Genomic DNA, 25,756 nt, shown 5'->3' with positions numbered 1-25,756 from the left:
TTGAAATTGAAGGGCTGGAATAGGACACATATTGTACCTCTGTTAATTAGAAGATGGACTTATGGGTGTTTAACACATATGATAATGGCCACAGCCCTTGACAACTTAGGTTGCTGAAATCATGGCTGTGGCTGAAAGGACCCCTGTTATAGATGCTCTGTGTCCCAGAGAACTGGGTTTAAACAAGGAACCCATCATCAAGCAGGACCTCCCAGGGTTCAGACACTGTTTTGCATTATTCATTAGTGCTGAGTGGAGTAGGGACGGCATATATGTATCACTTGGACCAGCAGATGCCATGCCTTCTCTCATGGCAGACACTGAAAATTGACTATGCCAGACACAGATTCACAATCCGCAACGCAGCGCTTCAGGCTGTTAGCTCCAATCAATTGATGTTGGCACATGAAGTCAAACCTTTTTACCATCTTTGCAAAAGTGATTTAGGGGAAATGAAATGGTGACCATGTGAGGCAAGGATTAGATAAGACCCAGTGCTAAAACTCATCCAAACTCGTGGCAAGCATTTCTAAAAATAAGCCTCCTGACTAAGCCTCCTGACCACTCACTGCGTTCAGTGATTTTTAGTACATGCTTTTTACTCACTCAGATGTGGCAGTGGAGGTATGGGAAGTAAGATGGAAAGAGAGTATTTTCTAGTCATGTATACAGCTCTTGAATATTGCTCTTGTGTATGGCTCACGATTTCCCCCATTTTATGGGTGACTTCTTGTTTTTTTTGTCTCTATTTTATTGGGAAATTGGACATTTTTCTGGAGTATAAATTTTCTTTAAACATTTTTAGGTGGAAGTTTAGGAATTTAACTTGAAGGCAATTTAACACATTGTTCTGACAAAAAGCCAGAAATGAGTATATGATGGAACAGGTATAAAACTCACACAAATTTAAGGGTAAAAGGAAAAACTTCAACAAAATCTGTACTTTGCAGTGGATTGCTTTAGGATATGCTCCCAGATTCCCAGGGGGCAGATGCTGACTCTCCTTTGCTCTCAGAAATGGATCAGTACAAAATCTGAGAAATACTGCCTAGGCCTGGAGTCAGCAAACTTTTATACTCCAAGGGGAGAAGCCCTATAATTTTCAGACAGAATAGCATCCTCTCTGCTAGCATACTCAGACTCTTGAGTGGAGGCAGGAAAGTGATAGCACATGAAACGGATTTAGCTTACAAAAGTGTGTGTGCCTTTTATGGCTAAAACTGTTTTGAAAACACTGAAAATCAAATAGACATCTAGATAATTAGGGTTTTCTTGAAACTCGAACACAGTTCTTAAATATCAGGCTTCGAGAGGAATCAGGGGGGTGCACTAGTGGGTCCCCAACTAGAGTGAGCTCCAGAATTAACAGAAGGGCTTGTTACTACACAGAATGCTGGATCCCACCCCCAGAGTTCCTGATTCAGGACGTTGGGATGGGGACCGAGAATCCGCATGTCTAACAGGCTCCCAGGTGATGCTGGTGGTGCTGGTCTGGAGACCACACTTGGAGAAACACTCCTTTAAAAGGCTGACTACATTAGGCTCTCATTCTATCAGGGAAACAACTGGCAGAGCTGAGCACCAGCTTCCCACTTGGAAGCAGGCAAGCAGTCTTCTGTTTGCCACAGTCTCTACCAATCCCTAGTGTACACCAGGCCCATAGTACTCAGTAGGCAATTTAGCTTGTGAGCTCTGCTTTGGTATCTAGAAGGAAAGACAAATCAAGATACAGGAGTGACCCTTAGTTGCATGTTTTTGTTAGCATGAGAATGGTACTGGAGACCATAAACGCAAGCCAACCTGAGTACTTTGACGAGATGAAGGTGGAGGTGGTGCTGAAACGACATAGAATCAATATCAGAGCTTTGCGTGATTGTAACGGGGAATGGTCCAGCCTGCTCACTGTGGTCAAACTAGGAAGGCCACAGCACAGCTTGACTGGACTACAATGGCCAGATGAAAATACCGTTCATTGGGGATTACAGGATTTTTCTTTCAGTTATTTGTTAAATATTTAGCATTTAAAGCAGTCAGAGTAGCACCATATTTTATGAAGAGCTCAAACAACAGCCAAAGTTCATTTGAAAAGTATTAATCCTGTAAAGCACAGATACTCTTCAAAAGCCAAGTATAAAATGTGAAAAGCACATAAAAGTTGATGAGCTCACTGCCCAATTCTAGAAAGAATACCACTTTTCCTGGGGTAGTGGTAGAACAGAATGTCAGATGACAAAACTCTTTCAGCTTAATATTTATGCCCTCTTCATACAATGCCCTCCCCCAGATCCAAGATATCTCTAGAAGGTGTAAATTTCCTATTGCAGGGGGAAGGGCAAACGCAATCAGCATACAAGTCCTGTTTTTGGCACCCATGGCTGTCTCACCATTACCTCTCATTGGCTTAAGAACATTCATTTTGCCAACTTCAGGCTGACTGCCACCCCACACCAACCCACACACAACTGCCAGACGAATCCTTCTATGGGACCACTCTAAATCAGGCCCCTCTTTTGCACACAAGTCTTTTGTGAGCCCCGATGCCTCCTGGATTAAGTAAAATGCATCAGACTAGTATTCAAGTCCTTCCAAAGCAGGACTCCATATTATCTAGTCTTAGCTTTACACACTTCTTTACATGCAGATCTGTATTTGGGAGAGGATTCCTCAAGCTAAACTCTACAAAACTCCAGGGAGGCTGAGGAGGGGCAGCCATGATTAATTTATTCATACAATACATCCTTATTCCCTCAGGGATCACTTTTTGATACAAAGATTAGGCACTGAGGGAAGGCTCTGCCCCCCCTGTTTGGCTTTAAGTAGAGAGCTCTGTTGTAAATCTTTTGTGTGATTTGCACTTCTCAACAAAACTGTATCTTAAGGAAGGTTCATACTGCTAAGTAGGTTCGTTTAAGGTAACATGGAAAAACAGTCACTGCTCCCCTGAGAGTCTCCCCGCCCAGGCCAGTGCACTGTCTTCCCAGGATTCCCTTCCCACTTCTGCTTAACTCAAACACTGCCTTCTGCAAAGAAGCCATTTTCTGGCCTGGGAAATATAAGTGCTCTCTCCTCAACAACCAAATAAGCATGTGTGTCTTTTCTGCCTCATAGCAACTGCACATTCTCACACATATTAAAATGTTTTCCCCATATGAGAATGGTTCAATTGTTTGTCTCCTCTCCGACTACCAAACTTGAATACTACTTGTGCACCAGAATACGTACAGCAGGAGAACACAGGTTTCACTTTGGTCCCTCACATTCTGGAAGCAACTCAGGTAAACACTAGTTGAACTGAACTGAAATTCCAAATGTCAGAAGTTTCCTGGAGCCACAATTTCATTACTGAACTCGAGGCCCAGAGTGCTAGTGAGAAGTAAGTTAACTGCAAATAAGAGGCTACAAGACTTTCATCAGACCACTGATGGCAAATCAAAATTACTGAAATCAGAGAAGGGCAAAAACTCTGTAATATCAGAGTCCATATATTTTCAATCAGAATGCATAAGCCCTTTCCCTAAAAAAGCTTTCTTTTTCTTTTTTTTTTCTGACATTCGGATGCAGTTTACTAAGTTTACAAAATGGCAGAAAGAAAAGATGACTGATTCATAGTTTTTTGAATATCCAAGAGTGAGAAAGACTTAGGAAAAGCAGAGAGGTAAGCATGCAGGGGTGCAGCTGGCCCACACGACTTAACAGGCTAAGTGACATATATTGAACAAATGACTTGAGTTGCCAGATGACGCCTGTGTGCCCTGGCCAGATCACAGATACTCAAAGTTAGCAGTAATCCCTGGACTAAGATATTTACACGCACAAGAAAGGTAAACCTAGCTCCAGTGAGCCAGATTTTCCCATCTACCTTTAAGTAAGGCTACATCTTATAAGTGCAGGCTTAACTCAGAGATCATTGCAAGTTTGGTTCCTGACCACTACAATAAAGCACCTCATATGAGGTGCTCTGGTTTTCCAGTATATATAAAAGTTACGTTTAGACCACACTGTAGTCCATTCAATTTGCAATAGCATTATATCTTAAAAAATGTACATACTTTAAAACTAAAAAATATTAATACCTTATCTCTAAAAAATTCTTACCATCATCTGAGCCTTCAGTGAGTTGTAATCTTTTTGCAATAGTAACATCAAACATCACTGACCACAGATCACCATAATATATATAATAACAATGAAAAAGTTTGAAATATTGTGAGGATTACCAAACTACGACACAGAGATAGAAAAGAGCAAATGCTGCTGGAAAAATCGCGCCAATAGAACTTGCTTGGTGAAGGATTGCCCCAAACCTTAAATTTGTAAAAAATGAAATATCTGTGAAGTGCAGTAAAATGAAGTGCAATAAAATGAGGTAAGCCGATGCATTAACAGAACCATAACTTGCTTAATTCCTTACATTTCTGAAACACTTTGGTATCTGTTATCTCATTTGCTGGCTCAGACCATTTTTGGAAATAAGTAGGATAAAGATGAGTTCCGGGGACTTCCCTGGTGGCACAGTGGTTAAGAATCCGCCTGCCAATGCAGGGGACACAGGTTCAAGCTCTGGTCCGGGAAGATCCCACATGCCGTGGAGAGACTAAACGGATGCACCACAACTACTGAGCCTGCGTTCTAGAGCCCACGAGCTACAACTACTGAAGCCCACGTGCCCTACAGCCTGTGCACCGCAACTACTGAGCCCACACACTGCAACTACTGAAGCCTGCGCGCCTAGAGCTCATGCTCTGCAACAAGAGAAGCCACTGCAATGAGAAGGCCATGCACCACAACGAAGAGTAGCCCCCGCTGCTCGCTGCAACTGGAGAAAGCCCGCACACAGCAACGAAGACCCAGTGCAGCCAAAAATAAATTTTAAAAAATTGCTGTTAAAAAAAAAAAAAAAAAGATCAGTTCCGTTGGAGACAGAGGAAATGTAAGACACAGGAAAGTCAAGGGATCTATTCCAAGACCACAAAGAGAACCAGTGGAATTAGTCTTGGGATTAAAACAGACATCTCTTAAGACTGTGGCAGAGATTTCTTTTTCTGTGCTACAAACCATCACAACCACAACCTTCAGATTAACTGAGCCAGTAATGTGGTGGTCCAGGGGTTATCATGACTGATGCTCCACCCCCTTTGCTGACAGAGCTGCAGTAAGGATTGTGGCAAGGATCGTGACAATCTTGACTGTTTTCGTATTCCACAGTACCTAATCCCAGAGCTGGCACTCAGGAGATGCTCAGAATTTCAGGGAACTAGCTGACCAGCTAAATCCTGAAATATCAGGATGTACACATCAAGTGTATCATCAGAATTTAAAGACATGTTCTAAGAAAAGGCTGCACCAATCATCATTAATAGAATTTGTGCTTTCTGTCACAGCATATTCAAAATCTGTTATTACTTTAAGCTAAGCCATTTCTGGCAACAGAGGAAAAAAAAAAGAAATCTTCAATGTGGGAAATGAAATACAGTCACAAGAATGAAGAAAAATTTTGAGTAAATGGTAAAAAAAAAAAAAGTCAATTAAACTATAATTACTTACATCTTATAGGATTCAAGGATTCAAGCAGTAATATGGTTAGCTGAATAAGCTTTCAAGCAATATCAACTCCCACACAAGTCAGCAATACACAGCCTTTTCACCAGATTATTAAACAGTTCTACACCCTCCTCAGTTAAAGATGTGATCTAAAATTCAAACAACTGACATTTAAATTCTGAGCATAAATTAACTTTAACTCAATCAAATTTATCAAGAAAATACTATTTTTCACTGGAATCCAAGATACTTTTTGTTGTCTCTTCCCTTTATCTTGCCAATGCTGAAGTGAAACCCATACCAAAGCATTCAGCTTGGTGGTCTATTAAAAATGAATCCGTCCTTCACCAAAGAGAAGTATTTTCTGTTTTTATTTGGACCTTTAAAAACAAAAAAAGTTTTGTACTGAATGAAATGGTCAAGTTTTGCTTTGAGGTGTGGTGGACAGGACCAGATGAAAGATTTATCACCCATGAGTTAGAGTTCATTATCTGGTTTGCCATGAAAGGCACTTTTCTTCTTCTTATCAATATTTCTTCACTTGGTTCTCATAGCATGGAATCACCATTCCTCAAAGGCTGGTTATAGGAATGAGGGTGAGTCATGAGGTAAACCAATCATATTACCTCCCTCCCAAGGCACAGTGACTGGTCCAGTAAGGGTCATATGACATAAGCCAGCAAGCAGAATTTTATAAAATTCAATCTGAGCACGAAGGGCTTTTTTTCCCTCAAGTTTCAAGACTCTGTCTGTGAGCAGAGTCCTCCATGCCCGTGTCTAAGGTGCTCCTGACAAGCTGGTGTGAATGGGTGAAAGGAAGACTCAAAGCTGACAGGCAGAGCAAGTGAGTGCACGTGGTGTTGAGTTCCTTGAGAAAAATCAACTCGGAGGAAACATTCTTGCCCTTCATGTAATCTTCTTTTTCTTAAAAATCAATAAATTGTTCATTAAAAAAGAAAAATTCCCCAGGGATACTAAATTCCTGTCCCCTGCAATCAAAAGTGTCTTGGCTAATATTAACTCTTGCCATTTCTTTTCCTTCTTAGAGATTTACCATACCTCCTCTTCCCAATTTAGTAATGGCTTCTTCTTACCATCCTTCATTAAGTCCCCTCAGAATGTCCTTTGAAAAATACTTGTTTACTAATCTACCATCCACCCACTACCACTTAAAACTCTTCTTTAAATTAGTGACTCTTAGGAACTGTGGATTCTTACCAATGACTCTTCTATCTCTTTTAAGGCAATGAAACAAAGACCTGCATGAAAAAAGGCAGCTTCAAGAAAACTTTCCAGTAGGAAAAAAACAAGTGATGATCACTGCCCTTTATCTGATGTTTAAGCAAATCTGTGTGTGTGTTTTTTTTTAAATAAATATTCTTACCTCAGGTGTTTTAGAGTATTTTCTATAACTGGTCAAGTATCTACCCTAGTATTTGGAGTTAGACATACCTGCTCCTGAAACTCTGCTTTGCCACTTCTATGAGACCATGGAAAGTTACTGATCTATGACTCAGTTTTCTCATCTGAAAAGTGGGGATAATAATACTTACACTTCATAAGTATTTGAGAGGATCAAGGGTAACTTGGTAAGCAAAGTGCTTAATTACAATTAGCACAATGTCCAGCACATACAAGCACTCAATAAATGTCAGTTAATATTTGTTGTTATTATGGATAAGGCAAAGATGGTGACTAGAACTGTCTGATAAATTATATATTCATTCAAATTCACTCTAAAGATACATTCTAAATCATCCACTTATATTAACAAATCAGATCAGGATTTATGATTAATAAAGCTACACTGACATCTCAGCATATTCTTTCTTTTTCTGAAATTATTTTCACTTATGTTATTCATTTGATTCATCTCTAGGAGGTAACATCTGCTTTCAGGAAAGGAAAGTGAAGAACAGAGAGAAAAATGACTTATTAAGACTTAGCATTAAACAAAGCTAGCCCAGAAAATCAAATCTTCTGACCATTTGTACAGTGCTAGTATACTTATGCCAATAAGTGGAAATAGCAAAATCATAACTCAAAATTAATACGTTCTCTCACTTTCTAGAAACTGAGATCAGAGAGAAGCTGGGGAAGCAATGACAAACAGAGCTCTGTGGGTAATAAATACTGCACTGGGGAAACTTAGCATTAAAGTTAAAATCAGAGCTCGTATTATAGATTTTAGCTAGAATTACTCTAGAGAAAATCTGACCAACACTTTCCTTTTCAGAAGCAGGGAGAGGCACCTAGAGGGGCATTTAGATAACTTTCATGTTTTTTGCTTGTTTGTTTTGTTTTGCTTGTAGTTAGTAAGTGACTAGGGTAGGACTTGGTATCCATGACATTAGTCTTTATACCTATTCTTCTCTTTTCATACAGTGTAGTTGAAAGGTGGGAGGGGAGGAGGTGTCTTCCACCTAACTTTGTGATCTTGGCCAAATCACGTAATCTCTCTAAGCCTCAATTTTCTCACATGTAAAGAAGGGATAACGCTTACTTTAGAGGCTTGATGACCAAATAAGACATCTATGTGAAAAGGATTTGTAAACAAGAAAACACCAAGCCAAGGTGAGAAATCATTATCGCACGGGCATAGTGAACAGATTTCAACTTGACTACAGAGCCCTGCCTGATTGGTATCGGCGATCTGGAATGCTGTTAAGGTTTTGAGGATGCACTGGGACCCACAGGAAAAAGGAGTCATAACAGATCTGGGATGCTCCCATGGGTACAAGAGTGGGAACTGGGAACACATGTAACAATATTTAGGGTGCTGCCCCTGCGTAAATGAATAGTGGCTAGGATGGGGAGGAGGAAGTCTTTAATTAAGAGACTATGTTTTACAGCATAGTTTTCTTTACCTCTCTGTTCCCACAAAATGTAAAATTCTGTAAAATGAAAATTACCAAATTCAGTGTTGTCTTGAAGATGCAATTAAATATTATATACAGAAGAGCTCAAGAAACTGCAAAGCAACCTCCAGTGGAGATGGATTAATACTATTATAGCATAAAAAAATTACACATGCAGCCATATCTTACCCATAGAAAATACCTCCTTTATGTGCATGAAAATAAAAGTTAATTACCCCTCCAGACAAAACAGACAAAACAATACGAAACTGACGTTCTTAAGTGAATGTTAGTAAAAATATTTTGCCCACTTTCAATTTCTAGCTTTTCGCCTGTCACTTTAAATTGCCTAAATGTTTGACAGATGTTCAATAACTGACATAGCTTATCTTCCTCTCTCAGGCTCCTTTCCTACTCAATTGCCAGCATTCCTAGTTGCTATAGCAACTGTAAACATTAATGATTATTCTAACAGGCCAAGGGAATTTAAACACATTCTTTCTTAAGGAAAGAAAGGAAAAAAAAAAAAAATCTATCCATCTCTGGCAAGATGGAAAATATTATATGATTTAAATTCCTTAGTTATAGCATTTATTAAACGCACAAGCCTATTTCTATAGGTCACACAGGTAATGATTTTTATTTTCTCCCATTTGACTAACAAAAGGAATTGTGGGGAACTGAGAACCTCAGTTTTCTCCGATGATGTGACGGAGAAAGAATTAGTCTGGATAAACGATAAATAAAAGAGCCGGAGGGGGAGCTTTGAAAGCAACACCTGAGGTCACATGATACAGAGCATTGTTTCACAGGTATTTGGGTACAAGTTTAGGTCCTTCCACGTAAAGCCTCAGTGGTTTCAAGAGTAAAATTGGGATGATGGTATCTATCCTACCCACACATGTCACCCTCAACTGTAAAATGTACAAAATACGTGGTATCATTACGATCGTCTGTGAGAAAGTAAATAATAGTCTACCCTTTGGAGGAAACTGAAAATAAATAAAAAGACAGTAGCATTGACAACATTTATTTCAAGCTCTTGGACCATGGGCCAGATCTGTATAATCGTTGTGTTCTATTTTCCATGCTTATGGTATAAATTTTAAAAAATTGATTGCTAACAGACAAAAATTGAAATATTTCATATAGAATTCCACATTATGGTTTCTCATGAAAAACCCTAAGACCAGGCAATACTAAGCCTATATTTCTTCAAGGCAATAACTGGCTTGAGATGAGTAGTCGCTGGCATGGTTGAGTGGGGCACATGAATCTTGGCCAGACCTACATTATCTTATTCATTAACATTCTTACATGCCTGGGGCTTAAAGACAGAAGAGTTTTCAAACTCTGGCTGAACCTCTTACCTACATCCCATGCATACATAAAATAAACCTTCCTGACTTCTATCAGTCCTAACCACTTTGTATTTCCTGGTTTTCTTGTGTGAAGCAGGGGGCAGCTAATACCTGTGCCCGACTTTGGTGGAACCAGCACCGGATAACTGCTTCTGCTCCCACTGGTGACTAAACAACTCCTGAGCTCCAGCGACTGACTAGGGCAAGCTTAAAGGGAAGAAGCCATCAAAATATTGCCTTTCTTAATGGGCAGAAAGCCTCAGTAGACATTTTTCCAAAGAAGACATACAGATGGCCAACAGGCACATGAAAAGACGCTCCACATCGCTAATTATTAGAGAAATGCAAATCAAAACCGCAATGAGGTACCACCTCACACCAGTCAGAATGGCCATCAGTAAAAAGTCTATAAATAACAAATGCTGGAGAGGGTGTGGAGAAAAGGGAACCCTCCTACACTGTTGGTGGGAATGTAATCTGGTGCAGCCACTATGGAAAACAGTATGGACGTTCCTTAAAAGAACTGAAAATAGAGTTGCCATATGATCCAGCAATCACAGTCCTGGGCATAGATCTGGACAAAACTATAATTCAAAAAGATACAGGCACCCCTATGTTCATAGCAGCACTATTTATGATAGCCAAGCCATGGAAACAACAATCGATAGATGGATGGAAAAAGAAGATGTGGTACATATATATACATTGGAATACTCTTAAGCCATAAAAAATGAACTGTCATTTCCAGCAACATGGATGGACCTGGAGATTATCATACTAAGTGAAGGAAGTCAGAAAGAGAAACACAAATACCATATGATATCACTTACATATGGAATCTAAAATATGACACAAATGAACTTATCTACATTTGTTCTTGTTGCTTCGCGTCCCCCCACCATGTACCCTCATCTCCATTTTTCATCAGGAACTATTTCTCCTCCCACTCTCAGTAGATTTTATTATATGAGTGAGGCCGATCCTCATTCTGGCTCCAGGAATGGGCACGTGTTCTAGTTCTGCTCAATCAAATAACCCTCCAGTTATCCTAATTAGTTTAGAGATGGGCATATGACTCAAGGTGACACATCACAGGCACTTTTGAAACTTTTGCTAAATTTTGCAGAAATTATTGGGAATGCAGCATTCTCTGTCTGCTAGCGTTACCATGCAGTAAGAGTCACTTTTTTTTTTTTTTTTGCGGTACACGGGCCTCTCACTGTTGTGGCCTCTCCCGTTGTGGAGCACAGGCTCCGGACGCACAGGCTCAGTGGCCATGGCTCACGGGCCCAGTCGCTCCACGGCATGTGGGATCTTCCCGGACCGGGGCACGAACCCGTGTCCCCTGCATCGGCAGGTGGACTCAACCACTGTGCCACCAGGGAAGCCCGTAAGAGTCACTTTGAGGAAAGTCAGGCCAAGAGATGGAGAGACAGATTACTAACACTATCATTAGAGAAGTAAAATCTAGCTGCCTCTAATGGGAATTTTACACCAATAGATTCTCATTTTTGTTTAAGCCCATATGATTTGGATTTTGGCCCTTGTAGCCAAAAGGATCCTGCTTAACAGAACAATTAGATAATAGACGTAGTATTAAAGAGTGTTATATAATCTTAACAAGTGTCCAATGGCCAATTGTATGGTGACTTCTGGAAATCTGTTCTCAAAGTCTACCTTCTAAATTCTCTTTAAAACACATTTATTCCCATTGCCCCGCCCTAGTCCTGCTCCTGTCCTAATACATCCTTGGCATCTCTGCTTTAATTCTTCTTCCTCAGATGTGTATGCAGCCTCATTCTAATTGAAAAACATGTTATCTAAAAGCCTATGCTAAGATTTTAGATACAATGTCACATCTACCAATTGTTAGCCAAGTGATCTTGGGCAAGTCACTTCAACTCTCTGAGCTGTCCGGCCGTTAAGTCCGCCTATGAGAGCATGAGGATGAGGAAGCAGGCAGGTAAGTATTCCCTAAGGTATCTCTGTAGTTGATCTCTTCTGATGGATGGTGGTGAAGATTCAGGAGAGATGTGCGGGGTGGAATGAGGGAAGGTCCTTCTCACTAAAAGCTCTGAGCACAAGCGTTCACTGTTCATCTCATATTTGCTAGGTGGTCAGGAACTAGCACACTATGAGTTGGCACAGGAGAGACACAAATGACAGTAAACCACAAATGGCCTGGTTATCCTGCAAAGAAGAGCCTGAGGCTGCAGCAGGGTCAGGGCTAAGGTCTGCACAGAGCTATTTTCAACTGGCTTCACAACACAGAGCTATCACCTCCTGACGTGTCAACTTTAGCTCTAAGGGACAACAAGATACATATAATTTTAGCATTCTTGCCACCCTTCACATCACTAATTGCTGGGTGAACACTGATTAGCTGACCCTTTTTGATGATGCTGACCCTAGACGCACTTGTTCAGCTTGTGGTAGAACTTCTTTTGCTCCCCATAAGCTTCTCAACCAAGGCCTGTTGAGCAAGGGGTGATCTCAGTCTTTAGCTGACTCTGCTTGTGCATAGTTGCATGGAGCCCTTACTGACCTCTAAGGGTAGGGGTGCCAAGGTTCAGCTATCAGAAGAAACGGCCAAGTCTATCTCTGGAAACACTTGTCTTTTCTCTCCTGAATATGATAAAGAGCTGAGAAAAATAAGAGTACAATAAAAAGATTCAGACCACAGAACTATGGTCAACAAGCTGAGAGTATGTAAGAACAGGACTGCACATAACAGAAAACATAAGCACATTCTATAAAACAACATTTAAAAAACGTGTGCATGGAATACTGCTTCAATTGAATTTAAAGTGGCATTACATGATAAAACGTGGACAAATAAGTTTGGGAGATACCGGATTGAAAAAAGTTGGGTACATTTATTCACTACATTTTTCCTAATCTCAGCACTGTAAAATCTCCAAAAGATTTGATATGTAGTATTTACCAAAACAGGGAACAGCCTGACACCCTCTTAAGCTACAAGAGTTGGTCACTGGAGATGAAAAACGGCATTTCTATTATCACAATGTCATAGTCATTCAGGAGCTATTAAGTAAAATATATGATTAGGTCAGCAGTCTTTATTTAATTTATTTATTATTTTTGGCTGCGTTGGGTCTTCGTTGCTGCGCACAGGCTTTCCCTAGCTGTGGTGAACGGGGGCTACTCTTCATTGTGGTGCGCGGGTTTCTCATTGCGGTGGCTTCTCTTGTTGCGGAGCACGGGCTCTAGGTGCATGGGCTTCAGTAGTTGCAGCACATGGTCGTGGTTTGTGGGCTCTAAAGAACAGGCTCAGTAGTTGTGGCGCACGGGCTTAGTTGCTCCACGGCATGTGGGGTCTTCCTGGATCAGGGATTGAACCCGTGTCCCCTGCATTGGCAGGCGGGTTCTTAACCAGTGTGCCACCAGGGAAGCCCCAGGTCAGCAGTCTTTAGCTGACATTTATTTTGAAAAGGCTGCATTATAAAAGATCTAAATAAAAAGTGTGGGAGAAGAGGTTCAAAGAGGCAATAAGTCTAAGAATGAAGAGCATGATCGATCCTTAAGTGAGACAGATCTTAGTTCTCAGCAGGTTAGTTCTAAGTCATTTACTCTCCTTAAGTCTCATGTGTAAAATGGGAATAATAATTTACTTTTCTCACAGGATTGTTCTGAGTATTTCACCTCCTTTGCTATTCTGTAATTTTGCTATGTCTGTAATGGGATTACAATCTCTACTTTTGAAAACTGTTTTCAAATAATTTAAAAACTCTCTTATCTTCATACACTGTTGGATCCTAGAGTTGGTTGCTTAATTGAAAAAGTTGGTAGGGGCTTCCCTGGTGGCGCAGTGGTTGAGAGTCCGCCTGCCGATGCAGGGGACACGGGTTCGTGCCCTGGTCCGGGAAGATGCCACATGTCGAGGAGTGGCTGGGCCCGTGAGCCGTGGCCGCTGAGCCTGCGTATCTGGAGCTTGTGCTCCGCAACAGGAGAGGCCACAACAGTGACAGGCCCGCGTACCGCAAAAAAAAAAAAGTTGGTAGAAGTGTGAGACCATAAAAAAATTCCATATTTACATCTTAAACATATCATGCAATTAAATTTACATATTGTTTATCTGCTTATATAGTTTACATATATTTATTATTATTAAAAATGTTTATTTTTCAGGAAATTAAATTTATTATTTGTCATTCTTTTGACATAGAACCAAATGCCCCTTTGTCTTTTTATTTTTTATCTTTTTTAAAAAAGTTTACTACTGACTGGTGTTGTTGTTATCATTTTCATATAAACTACACTCATCACGTACAATCTGCCCTCACATCCCATCTTGATTTTCTTAAAAACAGACTTATATAATAAAGAATCCTACAAGAGTTTAATGATTCCCCCCAAGCTCTTATAACTGTCTTGCCCACAGCATCTTTATTTTTTACTGACTTGCCTTTATTGAGTCTTCCCCAAAGGATTTCCTGTAGTTTTTATGGAAATGGAAATTCTTTCCTTTTCATGATATTTCAGCACTTTATATATTTAAAGTACAACCGGCATAAACAAGTTTAGGACTAAAAACAACTGATTCTTGGCAAGTATGCAACTCAACGGGTAGGAACAAAGAGATACATGTTTACCTGAGAGTAGCCTTCCAGCCACGAACCTACAGCTTGCTACATGGAACGGTCACTGTGTATCACAGAAGGAATGAAGAGAATCTGCTTATCCAGAAAGTTAGTTAAGGGACGGTGCTTTAAAATGTCATATTCTGCTTTATTGCCCCATAAACAGACTCTTGCTCATCAGACCACGTAACTTTACCTCAAGGTCTCTGCAAAGGCTGCCTAGAGAGGCATTGCAGGTTGACTTCTAATTGTGGTTGGTACCACTAGGGGAGACTAATGTGGGACTTTACAGGTATGATCGCAGCTCAATGACAGATGCATATGGAGAAGAGCATTTCTAGGTATCCTTCAACCGCATAATATTGATGATTGTCCAGTCCATACAAAACAGAGCATTTCAAACTTTTCTACTGATGTATCCCTCACTGAGGAGTAGATCAACACACACTTCTGAAGGCCCAGAAACAAACCCTGAAGCACTTCCCCTGCAAGTCTGGAGTGTTTACATTACTTACTTATTCTGCTTCAGAATGCCGTGGCATAATATATTGATGCTGGATTTAACATAAAATGTTTTAAAATATTACCATGAAATTCCTCAAATCTGTTAACAAATATAATTCTCAGGAATGAGCATTATGTCACGTGGTGTCAAACGCTATTAGGAAAAAAACAAAAAACAATGAAAGACATGGTACTATTTTAGAAATATCAGGGAAGGAGTAAAAATGAGCACGGCTATGAAATGAGAGAAGGCGGCCAGCCATGCTGGTGTCTGGGGAACGAGAATTTAAGGCATGGAAACAGCAATCACAGAGGACCCAATACAGGCAGGGGCACATTTAGTGTCTTTGAGAAACAGTCTATGGCTAGAGCCCACTGAGACAGGGGATGGTGATTGAGAGGTAGCCAGGGACCAGTTTATGGAGGCTACTAGCCAAGATAATGGTTTTATATATTTTTTTCCTGGGTGAGATATAAAAGCCTTTGGAGAGTTTTAAGCAAGGAAGAAACATGAGATGACTTATATCTCAAAAGGATCATTCTATGTCCTATGATAAGAAACAGCTGGAGAGGGGCAGGAACAAAAGCAGGGGGACCAGCTAGGAGGCAGTTATGAAAGTCCAAGATGGATATGATGGGAAGCTGGATGAGGGTGGCAGTGGTGGAGGTGGGGAAAAGTGGCTAGATGTAGAGTATATTTCAAAGGTACAGTAGACAGGATTTGTTAACAGACTGGATGGAGGTATAGGAAAAGAAAGAAATTAAGGACTATGTCTTAAGTTTCAGTCTTGAGCCACTGGCTGAATGGAGTGAGTTGCTGTTTCTCACGACTGGCGAAACTCTAGAAGGATTAGATTTAGGAAGAAGATCAATGCTCAGGTTTGGTCACACCATCTTTGACATAACTATTAGGAAACCAAGCATGCTAATGGCCAGACAATGGATACATGAGTCTAGGATTTAGGACGGAGGCGTGTTGCAGATAGACATTTGGGAAATATGAGTATAAACACGGCAACTGAAGCCATGAACTGGATGACATGACTAGGGAGTATGCACATATAGGGGGTCCTGAGCCTGGGGATGCTTATAATTTACTTTAAGAAGATGGGAAGATGACAGGAAAATGAGACGAAACCAGGAAGGGAGACCAAAATGTTCAGCCAGTAATATAAAGGGGGTACCAAGAGAGCTGTAGCCCAAAGGCCTAGGGAAGAAAGTATTTCAAGAAGTTTAGAGTGATCGACTGTATTGAGTGCTGCTGACTGGTTGGATAAGATGACAACTGAGAATTTACCATTGGCATTAGTACCCCGGAGATCACTGACGAGACTACTTTTGCGCAACTGTGGAGAAAAGTCCTGTGGGGCTGGGTGCGAAAGGCGGTGAAACAGAAGATTTGTGAAGTTTTGCTGCAAAGGAGAGCATAGAAACTGGGTAGTGAGGTCAGAGGAGTTTCTAATTTATTGAAGATGTGAGACGCTGCTACATTTTTAAATGCAAATGGGGATGACGTATCAGGGAAGGAGAATATACCTAATGCAGGAATGAGAAGGAAAACAGTGGCTAGAGCAAAGTTCTTGAGTGAGTGAGAGGGGAGAGAATCCAGCCACAAGGGCGACCCTAAATGGGAACCCAGAGAGATTCTGTGTTTGGGTTTCAGGGAGGGAGCAGAAAGTATCCATCACTACAGCCATTACACAGGACAAAGAATCAACACCTCTTAGCTGCCTACTGCAACTACCACTTTCTTTGTTTCTGCACACACTCGTGCCCTGCTGCAGCCATTTTCTGCACTCTTCAAAAGAGTTAATTTTCAAGCTATATATATAATTACCTAAAACCAAATGGCTTTTCATTGCACTTACGTTACAGAACAAAATTCCTTATATGGCTTCAACTAATCTTAGTAAGAATATTTTAAATGTTAAATGAAGGCTCAATATCTTCTCTTTAAAAAATATTTTTAAATCAATTAATTTAATTTTTTTCTTTTTTTGGCTGCGTTGGGTCTTTGTTGCTGCGTGTGGGCTTTCTCCAGGTGTGGCGAGCGAGGGCTACTCTTCATTGCAGTGAGCAGGCTTCTCATTGCGGTGGCTTCTGTTGTTGTGCAGTACGGGCTCTAGGCACCTGGGCTTCAGTAGTTGTGGCACGCGGGTTCAGTACTTGTGGCTCACGGGCTCTAGAGCGCAGGCTCAGTAGCTGTGGCGCATGGGCTTAGTTGCTCCACAGCATGAGGGATCTTCCCGGACCAGGGCTTGAACCCGTGTCCCCTGCATTGGCAGGCGGATTCTTAACCACTGTACCACCAGGGAAGTCCCTCAATATCTTCTCTCAATGAAAGTTGTCTTGAAAAAAATGGGGGGAGGCAATTTCTGTAATTTTTTTGTATGTTTCAACAGAAGAAAAAAAGGTCCCTCTGTTTTCATATCATGTATTACAATGTGACCTAGTTAATCCTTTAAGAGCTAGCTTTCAACACCTTTGATCAGCTTCTTACTGTGATATGAAAGATTAGATCCTGTTCCTAAGACACAATCTCCCATTGAATATTTCCTTGGTGAAATGTTTAATATTGTGGCCAGTGGAGGAAAATGAAATTCCTACAAATGCCTGTGTTATCATGAATAAGAGCATTTCTAACAACTGTGAGGCATCATCACTTTCAACCTAGACCCTTCTGTTCCTCATGGATACACTTTTCCCACATAACAAAGAGCCTCTGGGGACTTCCCTGGCGGCGCAGTGGTTAAGAATCCACCTGTCAATGCAGGGGACATGGGTTCGAGCCGTGGTCCAGGAAGATCACACATGCCGTGGAGCAACTAAGCCCATGAGCCACAACTACCGAGCCCGCACACCACAACTACTGAAGCCCATGCGCCTAGAGCCTGTGCTCCACAAGAGAAGCCATCGCAATGGGAAGCCCGTGCACCGCAACGAAGAGTAGTCCCTGCTTGCTGCAACTAGAGGAAGCCCGCAGGCAGCAAGGAAGACCCAATGCAGCCAAAGAAAAATAAACAAACAAACACATACATTAATTAATTAAAGAAAAAAAAGAAAAAGAGCCTCTGACCCACAAAATTTAAAAAGATTTCTTCGAAAAGGACTGAGCAAATAATCAAATCCCTAGGCTACTGGCCAACTGTAGATGTGATACTGGAACCAGGTTGGGAGTTGATAAATTCCTTTCTTCATTTCTGGCTAAAGAATGGAATCCTTGACTTGGTCTCCATAAGACTGTTGATGAAATTGTACCAGGAATATAAAAATGAAAGTAATCCTAAGTTCCTTCATTTGTAAATAAATTCTATACCACACTAGCTTTTCTTGGTGATGATGGTAGAGTTGGCAAAATATTTGTGTGTGTGTGATTTGTGTGACTGTAGGCTATAACAGGATACCAATATGAAGCTGTTTCAAGGATTGTAGCCTCTGTAACTACCCTGGTAATAATCTCTATGCTGTGTATTAACATATCAATGCTCTGAAAAACTGGACTGAAAGTCAAAATCCACTCAGATATAACATTTCGGGCCCAGTCTCTTTGGGTGATGCAAACAAAAGCAGATATATTGGTCTTTGTTGGAAATCTTGTCCAATAACGAGATTGGCATCAATCATTTATAGTTTTGAAAGACCTTTGACTATTTTACACTCACTCTTTGGTTTCACATGATAAAGCACGATCGAAAAACTGAGGGAAGAGAAACAGGCTCCTTAGCATTGAGCATATGAGCAGGAAGTATCAATTAGAAAATAGCAACAAAATCATTAGCAATCTCTTCTCACTTGACCTTAGGCAAGACTTTTACTTTATAGATGTAGCTCACACAGCTAATTGCTAGAATACTAGAACACAGCTCTTTTATTCTCTGGTCCAGGGCTCTTATTATAGTACTCTCACTTGAAATTTGGGAGATTTAACTTTTAAAAATTCTGGACTTCTATCATTTTTAAAGGAAGAAGAAAAGGAAAGACACTGAGGAGGAGGGGGTAGAAGAGGAGGAGGAAAAAAGGAAAAGAAAAAGGAAGACCTGAGTCCACACTCCCATATGACAGCAGTGGGTTCAGTGTTAAAACCCTTTCTTCTTCTCTATGGACAAATTTATCTCGGGTTAACTTTCTGGCTTGTGACCCCACAAACCTGATGAAGGTGAATGTCAGTTGTGTGACCAGGCAACATTGTTATGGTAAAAGTGACCCAGGATTGGCACCCTGCCTCTGGCTGGGAGGAATACAAATGAACTATTCATACATATCTGGTGTTGGGCTTCCCTGACTGTGATGATTTTCACCACTGGGCTTGTTCCTCTGCAGAACTTTGGAAGATCTGTCAATAGAAATGTTACAAGATATCTTTTTAAGACTTGGGCCTTCTAAGTCAGGAGGCTCCACGCTTAACTGATTCTTAATTGTTTGCTCTTAAAATATCACTTGGAAAAGAAATAATTTTAAAAATAACTCCCTGGAGATATGTGTTTGGACTGGGTCCTACCCTTAAGTACCTGTTGCTAAGTGTGATCCACAGTGATCATGTCATTTCAATTGTCTAGTCCAGCCTATGAACACTCTTTTGGGTGAACTGTAGATATAACCAGGTGCCCCCCTTTTTTTTTTTACTAATAAGCCAAGAGCTTTATTGATGCAGCAGGCACTTTACAATGAACCCAAGAGAGCCCGCCTTCTTTGGGAGGTCGGGATGTCTGTACAGACCCTTGGGGGTTTTCCACTTCAACAAAAACCAAGCTCTCCCTTTTTTACCACACCGCTTGAATCTGCACCTGCCCAAGTCATCCTTCCCCGCTTTTACACAGGCAGTGCACACAGGTACACCTGACCAATGTGGGCCAGCCACTCTGGTAGACAGTCACAATGTCAGTTCTGCATTACTTGTGGACAAAGGCATAGACTATCAGATCCTGCAAAGGATTTAGGAAACAGTAAGACAATTTCTCCCTCCACCTTGAAAATAAAATACACTTTAGCGGATGCATGTCCTGAAATAGTTTACTTGGGAGTTCTGAGGAAGATGATCCATTGTCAATCCCTTCTTCAACAGCCTGTGCATCCAAAATTCTTCTCAAGGTAACATGAGTCTTTTTTTTTTTTTAAACAGTCTTTCTTGCTGTAAGAACTCTTATAATGGAGCCTAGTCCTCCTACTGCTAATGCCCTTTCATGCCACTGGAGTAACACTGCACTGCTATTTTCTGTGGGCTTCTCAAACCCTTTATAAATGTACTTCATGAGCAAGTCAATGCCATTTCTGTCCAGTGACTGCACAGCCTGCTCAATTTCGCTGCTCTTAAAATTTGTAAGCACTTTCAGCACCACGCCCTGGGCCCGTTCCTTCACAGCTTGATTCTTGGTGTTGACGGGAGAGTTCCGCAAGGCTGCATGAAACGCCCGAAGCATGTCCCCTTGCCGCTGGAGCCCGTTCACCTCGCTAGGATCCGGGCCTGGCTCGGCCGCCGCCACCGCCGCCTCCTCCTGTTCGTCCACGAATTTGTTCTCGTCAAATTCGTTGATGTCCACCCGACGGAAGCGCGAGGACAGCGTGTTCCGGGCCATGGCGGGGGCTCGGCGCCCGCTCAGGCAGCTACGCTCCGGGGAAGACCTCCACTCCACTCCGCTAGGAACCGGCTCCCCAGGTGCCCCTTTTTGATGAAATGTATGCTCTCTAGTTCACCAGTGTCTTCGCCATTCCCTATCATCTTACACCTGGCTTGTTCTAATTCAGTTTCAGCGTGACCTCTGAAAGTTTTCGAGCCCAGTTCTAGATTCTGGGTGGGGTAATTTCTTCCTACAGTAACTTGACAAGTAACCTGTCAAGGGAAGCACTGAACCTCTCAATATTTATGACCTTTAGAGAAATAAAAATCACTCACCTACAGGAGTCTAACATATTTCTGTTTTGATCACCTCTTTGTTCTTTCTTGTGTTTTCTGGAGAAAAGCAAAGACCTGCCATCCTGGCCCAGTGGGTTCCCAATTTCCTCTTTCCAGCCCCTAGTTTTTACCTGCATGTAAGGTGAATTAATAAACACTCCAGCCAAAATCTTACAGGCAATTTTGACTTACTTCAGAGAATTCTTTTTTTAACAATTAATTGGAGAATAGGTCTTGACAACATATTTATCTATCATATCCTAGGACAATTCCGTAGCAGACATGGAAAGAAATAATGTTTTCAAAATAACTGCACTCTATCTCCAAGGATTCAACCTAACAATTAGAAATATACCTTTTAAATAAAATTTAGAATGTGTGTGTCACTGTGGGTGTAGGGTGTTTTTCTTTTCTTTTTTTTTTTTAAACTGGTTACAGGCTGTCACCAAGCTAGAGGAAGGAGACCATTAGCACGACATTCATCATTCAGTATTTTCAGGAACTTCATTTGAGAGAACAATCTACCAGTTTTAGTTTTTATGAATCCCCTATGAGTTACAGACGCCAGATGTCTTTTCTCTGGCCGTCTCTCTGATGACAAGCATAGTGGCACATAAAAGGAAAAGCAGTCGGTGTTGGGAAGGAAACTCACAGCTTACAGCGGGCCAGTCCATTATTCATGGAGAAAGTCACAGGGTAGTTAATGTATGGATGTCAGACTTTCCAACTTTCAGAGAGTCCCCTTGGGAAGTGGTGCTGACAGATGTGTTGAAGGCAGAACTGCAAGCAGAGCGGGGTAGTCAGCAGGGGATCATTAGTCTGCTTCAAGAGCTGGGGCTCCTGAGTGATTAAGAGGTAACAGCTTACAAGAGCCATGCATAAATTACACATCCCAGGGTCAACGCCCCAAATTCTTCTTAATTTTTTTCTTACAAGGCATAGGGTCTGAATGGCAAATAGATCCTACTAGTCTGTCAACAAAAACCTTTACAACTTTAATATTTCTCATACTATCTATAAAAGCCAAGTGACTCTTTAATTAATTAATCCTGGACTGTCTCCCAGCTTCTGTTAGAAGAGGACTGTATGTGAAAGGGTGTCCAGAAGAGCACTTTCACGTGCTTGTAACTCATTTTAACGACACTTGTTCACAGCAAAGATGAAAGCTGTTAAAGCTAGGATTAGGGAGGATTACTTTTAGTCTTAGCCAGCTCTGTCTTTTAATGAGCCCATTCATTCTCAACCTGAAATTGTCAGTACAGTGAAGGAGGACAGAATATGTCACCTCAAAGCGTGCCATGCTGGCATATTAATTACTTGGAATTAAAGTTACTTAAGAAACGGTCCGTGCAAGCAAGACACTCTGACCCTCCTTTGTCCTCCTGAAAGCAGGAAATAAATCTCCCACGTGAAAGGCACCCTCCCTGTTCCAAAGGTAGAGATCATCCCTTATCACCGGAGATAGGGAATTCAGGGCCAAGAAGGATGTATATAACCAACTTTGTTAATTTTTCACTAATTTACTACCCTAGGCCCAAACTTCTTTGTCTTGTCAATTCTTCACAAGTTTATTGTTCTTGTGTCTAAAATGTATAAAAGCTCCTTGCTTTGGTCACCTCTTGGAGTCTCATATTTGTACGGGCTCCTGTACATACAAAATTAAAAATTTTTTTCTCTTGTTAATCTGTCTTAGGCCAATTTAATTATTACCAGCCAAAGAACCTAGAGGGAACAGAGGAAAAGTTTCCCTCCCCTACAATAGCTACATGAAAATTTCTACACCTGAAACTTTATGGATCTACCCTGACGTAAAAGCAGAAGTCACACGTGGTGCTTAAGGGGGGAGCACCTAACATGAGGTTTATTGAATGAAGCCGCTCAAGGTCAGAAAACTGGCTGAACATCATTCTCTGCTCTACCCTAACATCCTCAGCCCTGAACCTCTGGATTTAATTCAGACTTGATCCTTAATTGCTTATGAACGGTCTGGAATGCTGGTACACCACGAGATAACTTGTGTGGATTGCATTTTTGCTGTTAAAGATTGCTGCTGGGTACGTGGGATTTTGTGGAAAATAAAAGGAGGTGGTCTACCAGTGGAAAGCAAATTTGGTATGGTGTCTGCTATGAAATAAACCATGACATATTTCAGATCACAGCCACTTTCAGGCTTTGGACCACTGACTCCCCCTGTCCCCCCACCCCACCCCCCCGCCTCTGCCATATTTCACTGGTTGATTTTTAGTGGCAAACGCCGCATTTCCCCAGCTGAGATGAGTACGGAAATGAAAAGAAAAGCTATGTCAACTTGAATTTAAAGTTTTCTGACCTGAAAATGAACTAGTCCTCTTAGCATAATGTACTCCCCTGCAGGCAATTCTCTTAACTAGGCTACAGTGCCATTTGGGAATGGGGGTGTTTATTTTTTTCATTCCCTGCAGAAAGTCAAATCATCTGAGCATTGATCAGTGCAGATTTAATGCACAGCACTGCACATCTGCCCCAGTAACACAGTGAAGGTCTGCCACTGGAGATTCAAAACAGCTCCAGGCAGAAGCAAAGCGTATTACTGCCAACCCAGGCATTTTTAGTGATAACCATCTCTCAAGGCAGGGTAGCAAGGACAGCTATTAATAACCAGAGTGATTTTCAGAAGGAAAATAAGTAATAAAATAGCTATACGTCTGCACATCATAGAAACTCCTCCATGCAATGCAAACATCTTCTTGCCTCAAAGGCTGATACAAAAATACTTTTATGGAGAAGAAAGTAATTAACAATGGAAGATCATCTAAAATCTGAGCTGGAAGCAAACTTGGAGATCACTAAATCCAGCCACATACTTGTATTTTTAAATTTTTTGTTATGGAAAATTTCAGACACACATCAATTACAAAGGTAGAGATAATGGGATAAGGAACCCTCTTGTATCACCCAGCTTCAATAATTATCAACATTGTTTCATTCTTGTCTCTTTACTCTCTCTGGGTGTTGGCTACAATTTAATAGGACACAGAAGTATCTTTCTACAAGTCATTATATTTTTCTTTTATAACTTTTTGTATTTTAAATTTGGAATATGGGAAGAATTTAAGCAAAACTCTTTTTGGGTTATCTGTACCTTTAAAACTTTTTGCTCCTTTTATATACATATCCAAAAATGGTTGTTCATAAGGTGTTGAGGAACTTCCTATTTACTTAAACAATGTCACAGGGATTTTGTCATCTATAAAATGGCTGTATAAGGCAATTATATCATCAGGTTGTTGTAAGAATTACATTAGTTAATTTATGTAAAGCTTTTAAAATAGTGCCTGAAATATACTATACACTATATGTGTTACTAACATTCATAAGTGAGGCTACCTCCCCCTTTCGCTGTCTTTGTCAGGTTTTAGTCCCAGTGTTATACCCATTTCATAAAATGAACTGACAGCTTGTCTTTTGCTCTGAAACACATTATTTGGAAAGGGAATTACCTTAAAATTTTGAAAGAGTTCTTTGTAAAATTTATAGGCCAGAGTACTTGGAGAAAGTAATTCCTGACAACTTTGAATTCTTTCCATGATAATTAATCTATTCAGATTTTCTATATTTTCTTGGTTCCATTTTGTTGCTTATATACTCTCAGCAGATTGTTCATCTCATCCAGATGTTCAAATGAACATAGGGTTGTACCTAGTTTTTCTCTTATGATTTTAAACATTATATAAAAAATTATATGCTCTTTTTAATTTCTAATTTTGTATATAGTCATCCCTTAGTTTACCATCTGTGAGGAACTGGTTCCAGGATGCCCCCTTGGATATCAAGGAAATCCGTGGATACTTGAGTCCCTTATATAAAATGCTGTAGTATTCGCGTATAATCTACGTACATCATCCCGTAAATTTAAAATCATCTCCAGATGACTTATAATACCTAATACAAGGTAAATGCTACATAGTTAGTTGTATACACAGGTAAATGCTATATAAACAATTGTCAGCAAGCAACCAATTCAAGTTTTGCTTTTTGGAACTTTCCGGAATTTTTTTCCATGAATATTTTCAATCCTTGGTTGGTTGAATCTGAGGATGTGGAACCAGTGGATACAGGGGGCTGACTGTATTTGTACTCCTCTTCTTCGTTCTTGATTATATTTGAAGAGGAATACACTTGTATTTATCTTTTCTTTTGTCTATCAAAACTCCTCTGTGCTGTCTCCTGTGTACTGTTTCTATTTTCTCATCCACTAATTTCAACCTTTGTCTTCCTTCTGTTTCCCTGAGGTTTGTTTCATGTTCTTTTTTAACTTCATGAGGTGAATACTTAGTTTACTCATTTTGATTTCCAGAATTCCTTGCTTAATAATGAATTTAAGGTTACTGACTTGCTTCAGAGCAAACTTTTCATAAATTTCGTTAAGCATAGATCTGTTTTCATGTCTTCAATTTTGAAATGTCTATAAATTATGGTTTTTGTTTCTGTTTCAACCCAGGAGATACTAGAAAGCAGACTTGAAATTTACATGAGTTGATTTTAAAAAAAAATTGTGGTTGTTGTCATTGTGTAAAACTGATCTATAGCTAATTTCTAGTGTAACTACATTATGGCAGAAAATAAGGCCTGATCTGTACAATTTCAACTTGTTGAACCTTTTCTTTTTTTGGCTTAATATATAACCAATTAAAATAAGCATTATATGGGCACCACAAAAGGAAGTACATAAATACATATTGTATTATTACATTATTCAAAGTTTTGTATCATTATTTCTATTTACTTAACTATCAAGTTACATCACAAACGTACTTTAGTAATTTCTCCTTGTATTTCCAAATGTTGAGTATTATAAATTTTTTTTTTTTTTTTTTTTTTTTTGCTGTACGCAGGCCTCTCACTGTGTGACCTCTCCCATTGCGGAGCACAGGCTCCGGACGCGCAGGCTCAGCGGCGATGGCTCACGGGCCCAGTGGGATCTTCCCGGACCGGGACACGAACCCGTGTCCCCTAGCATCG

General features: G+C 40.5%; 1 protein-coding gene and 1 pseudogene across 1 annotated transcript in view; both read right to left on the bottom strand.

Moving 5' to 3' along the window:
• Window positions 1–25,756, bottom strand: part of CNTN4 (contactin 4) — a 959,269-nt gene that overhangs the window by 206,534 nt on the left and 726,979 nt on the right. The window lies entirely within an intron of this gene.
• On the bottom strand, window positions 19,837–20,508 carry LOC132431735 (actin-related protein 2/3 complex subunit 5-like protein pseudogene; annotated as a pseudogene).

The sequence above is a fragment of the Delphinus delphis genome, chromosome 10 (genome assembly GCF_949987515.2).
Source record: "Delphinus delphis chromosome 10, mDelDel1.2, whole genome shotgun sequence".
Classification (NCBI taxonomy): Eukaryota; Metazoa; Chordata; class Mammalia; order Artiodactyla; family Delphinidae; genus Delphinus; species Delphinus delphis.
The sequence above is the reverse complement of the archived record's forward strand: the minus strand, read 5'-3'. Positions and strand labels throughout refer to the sequence as shown.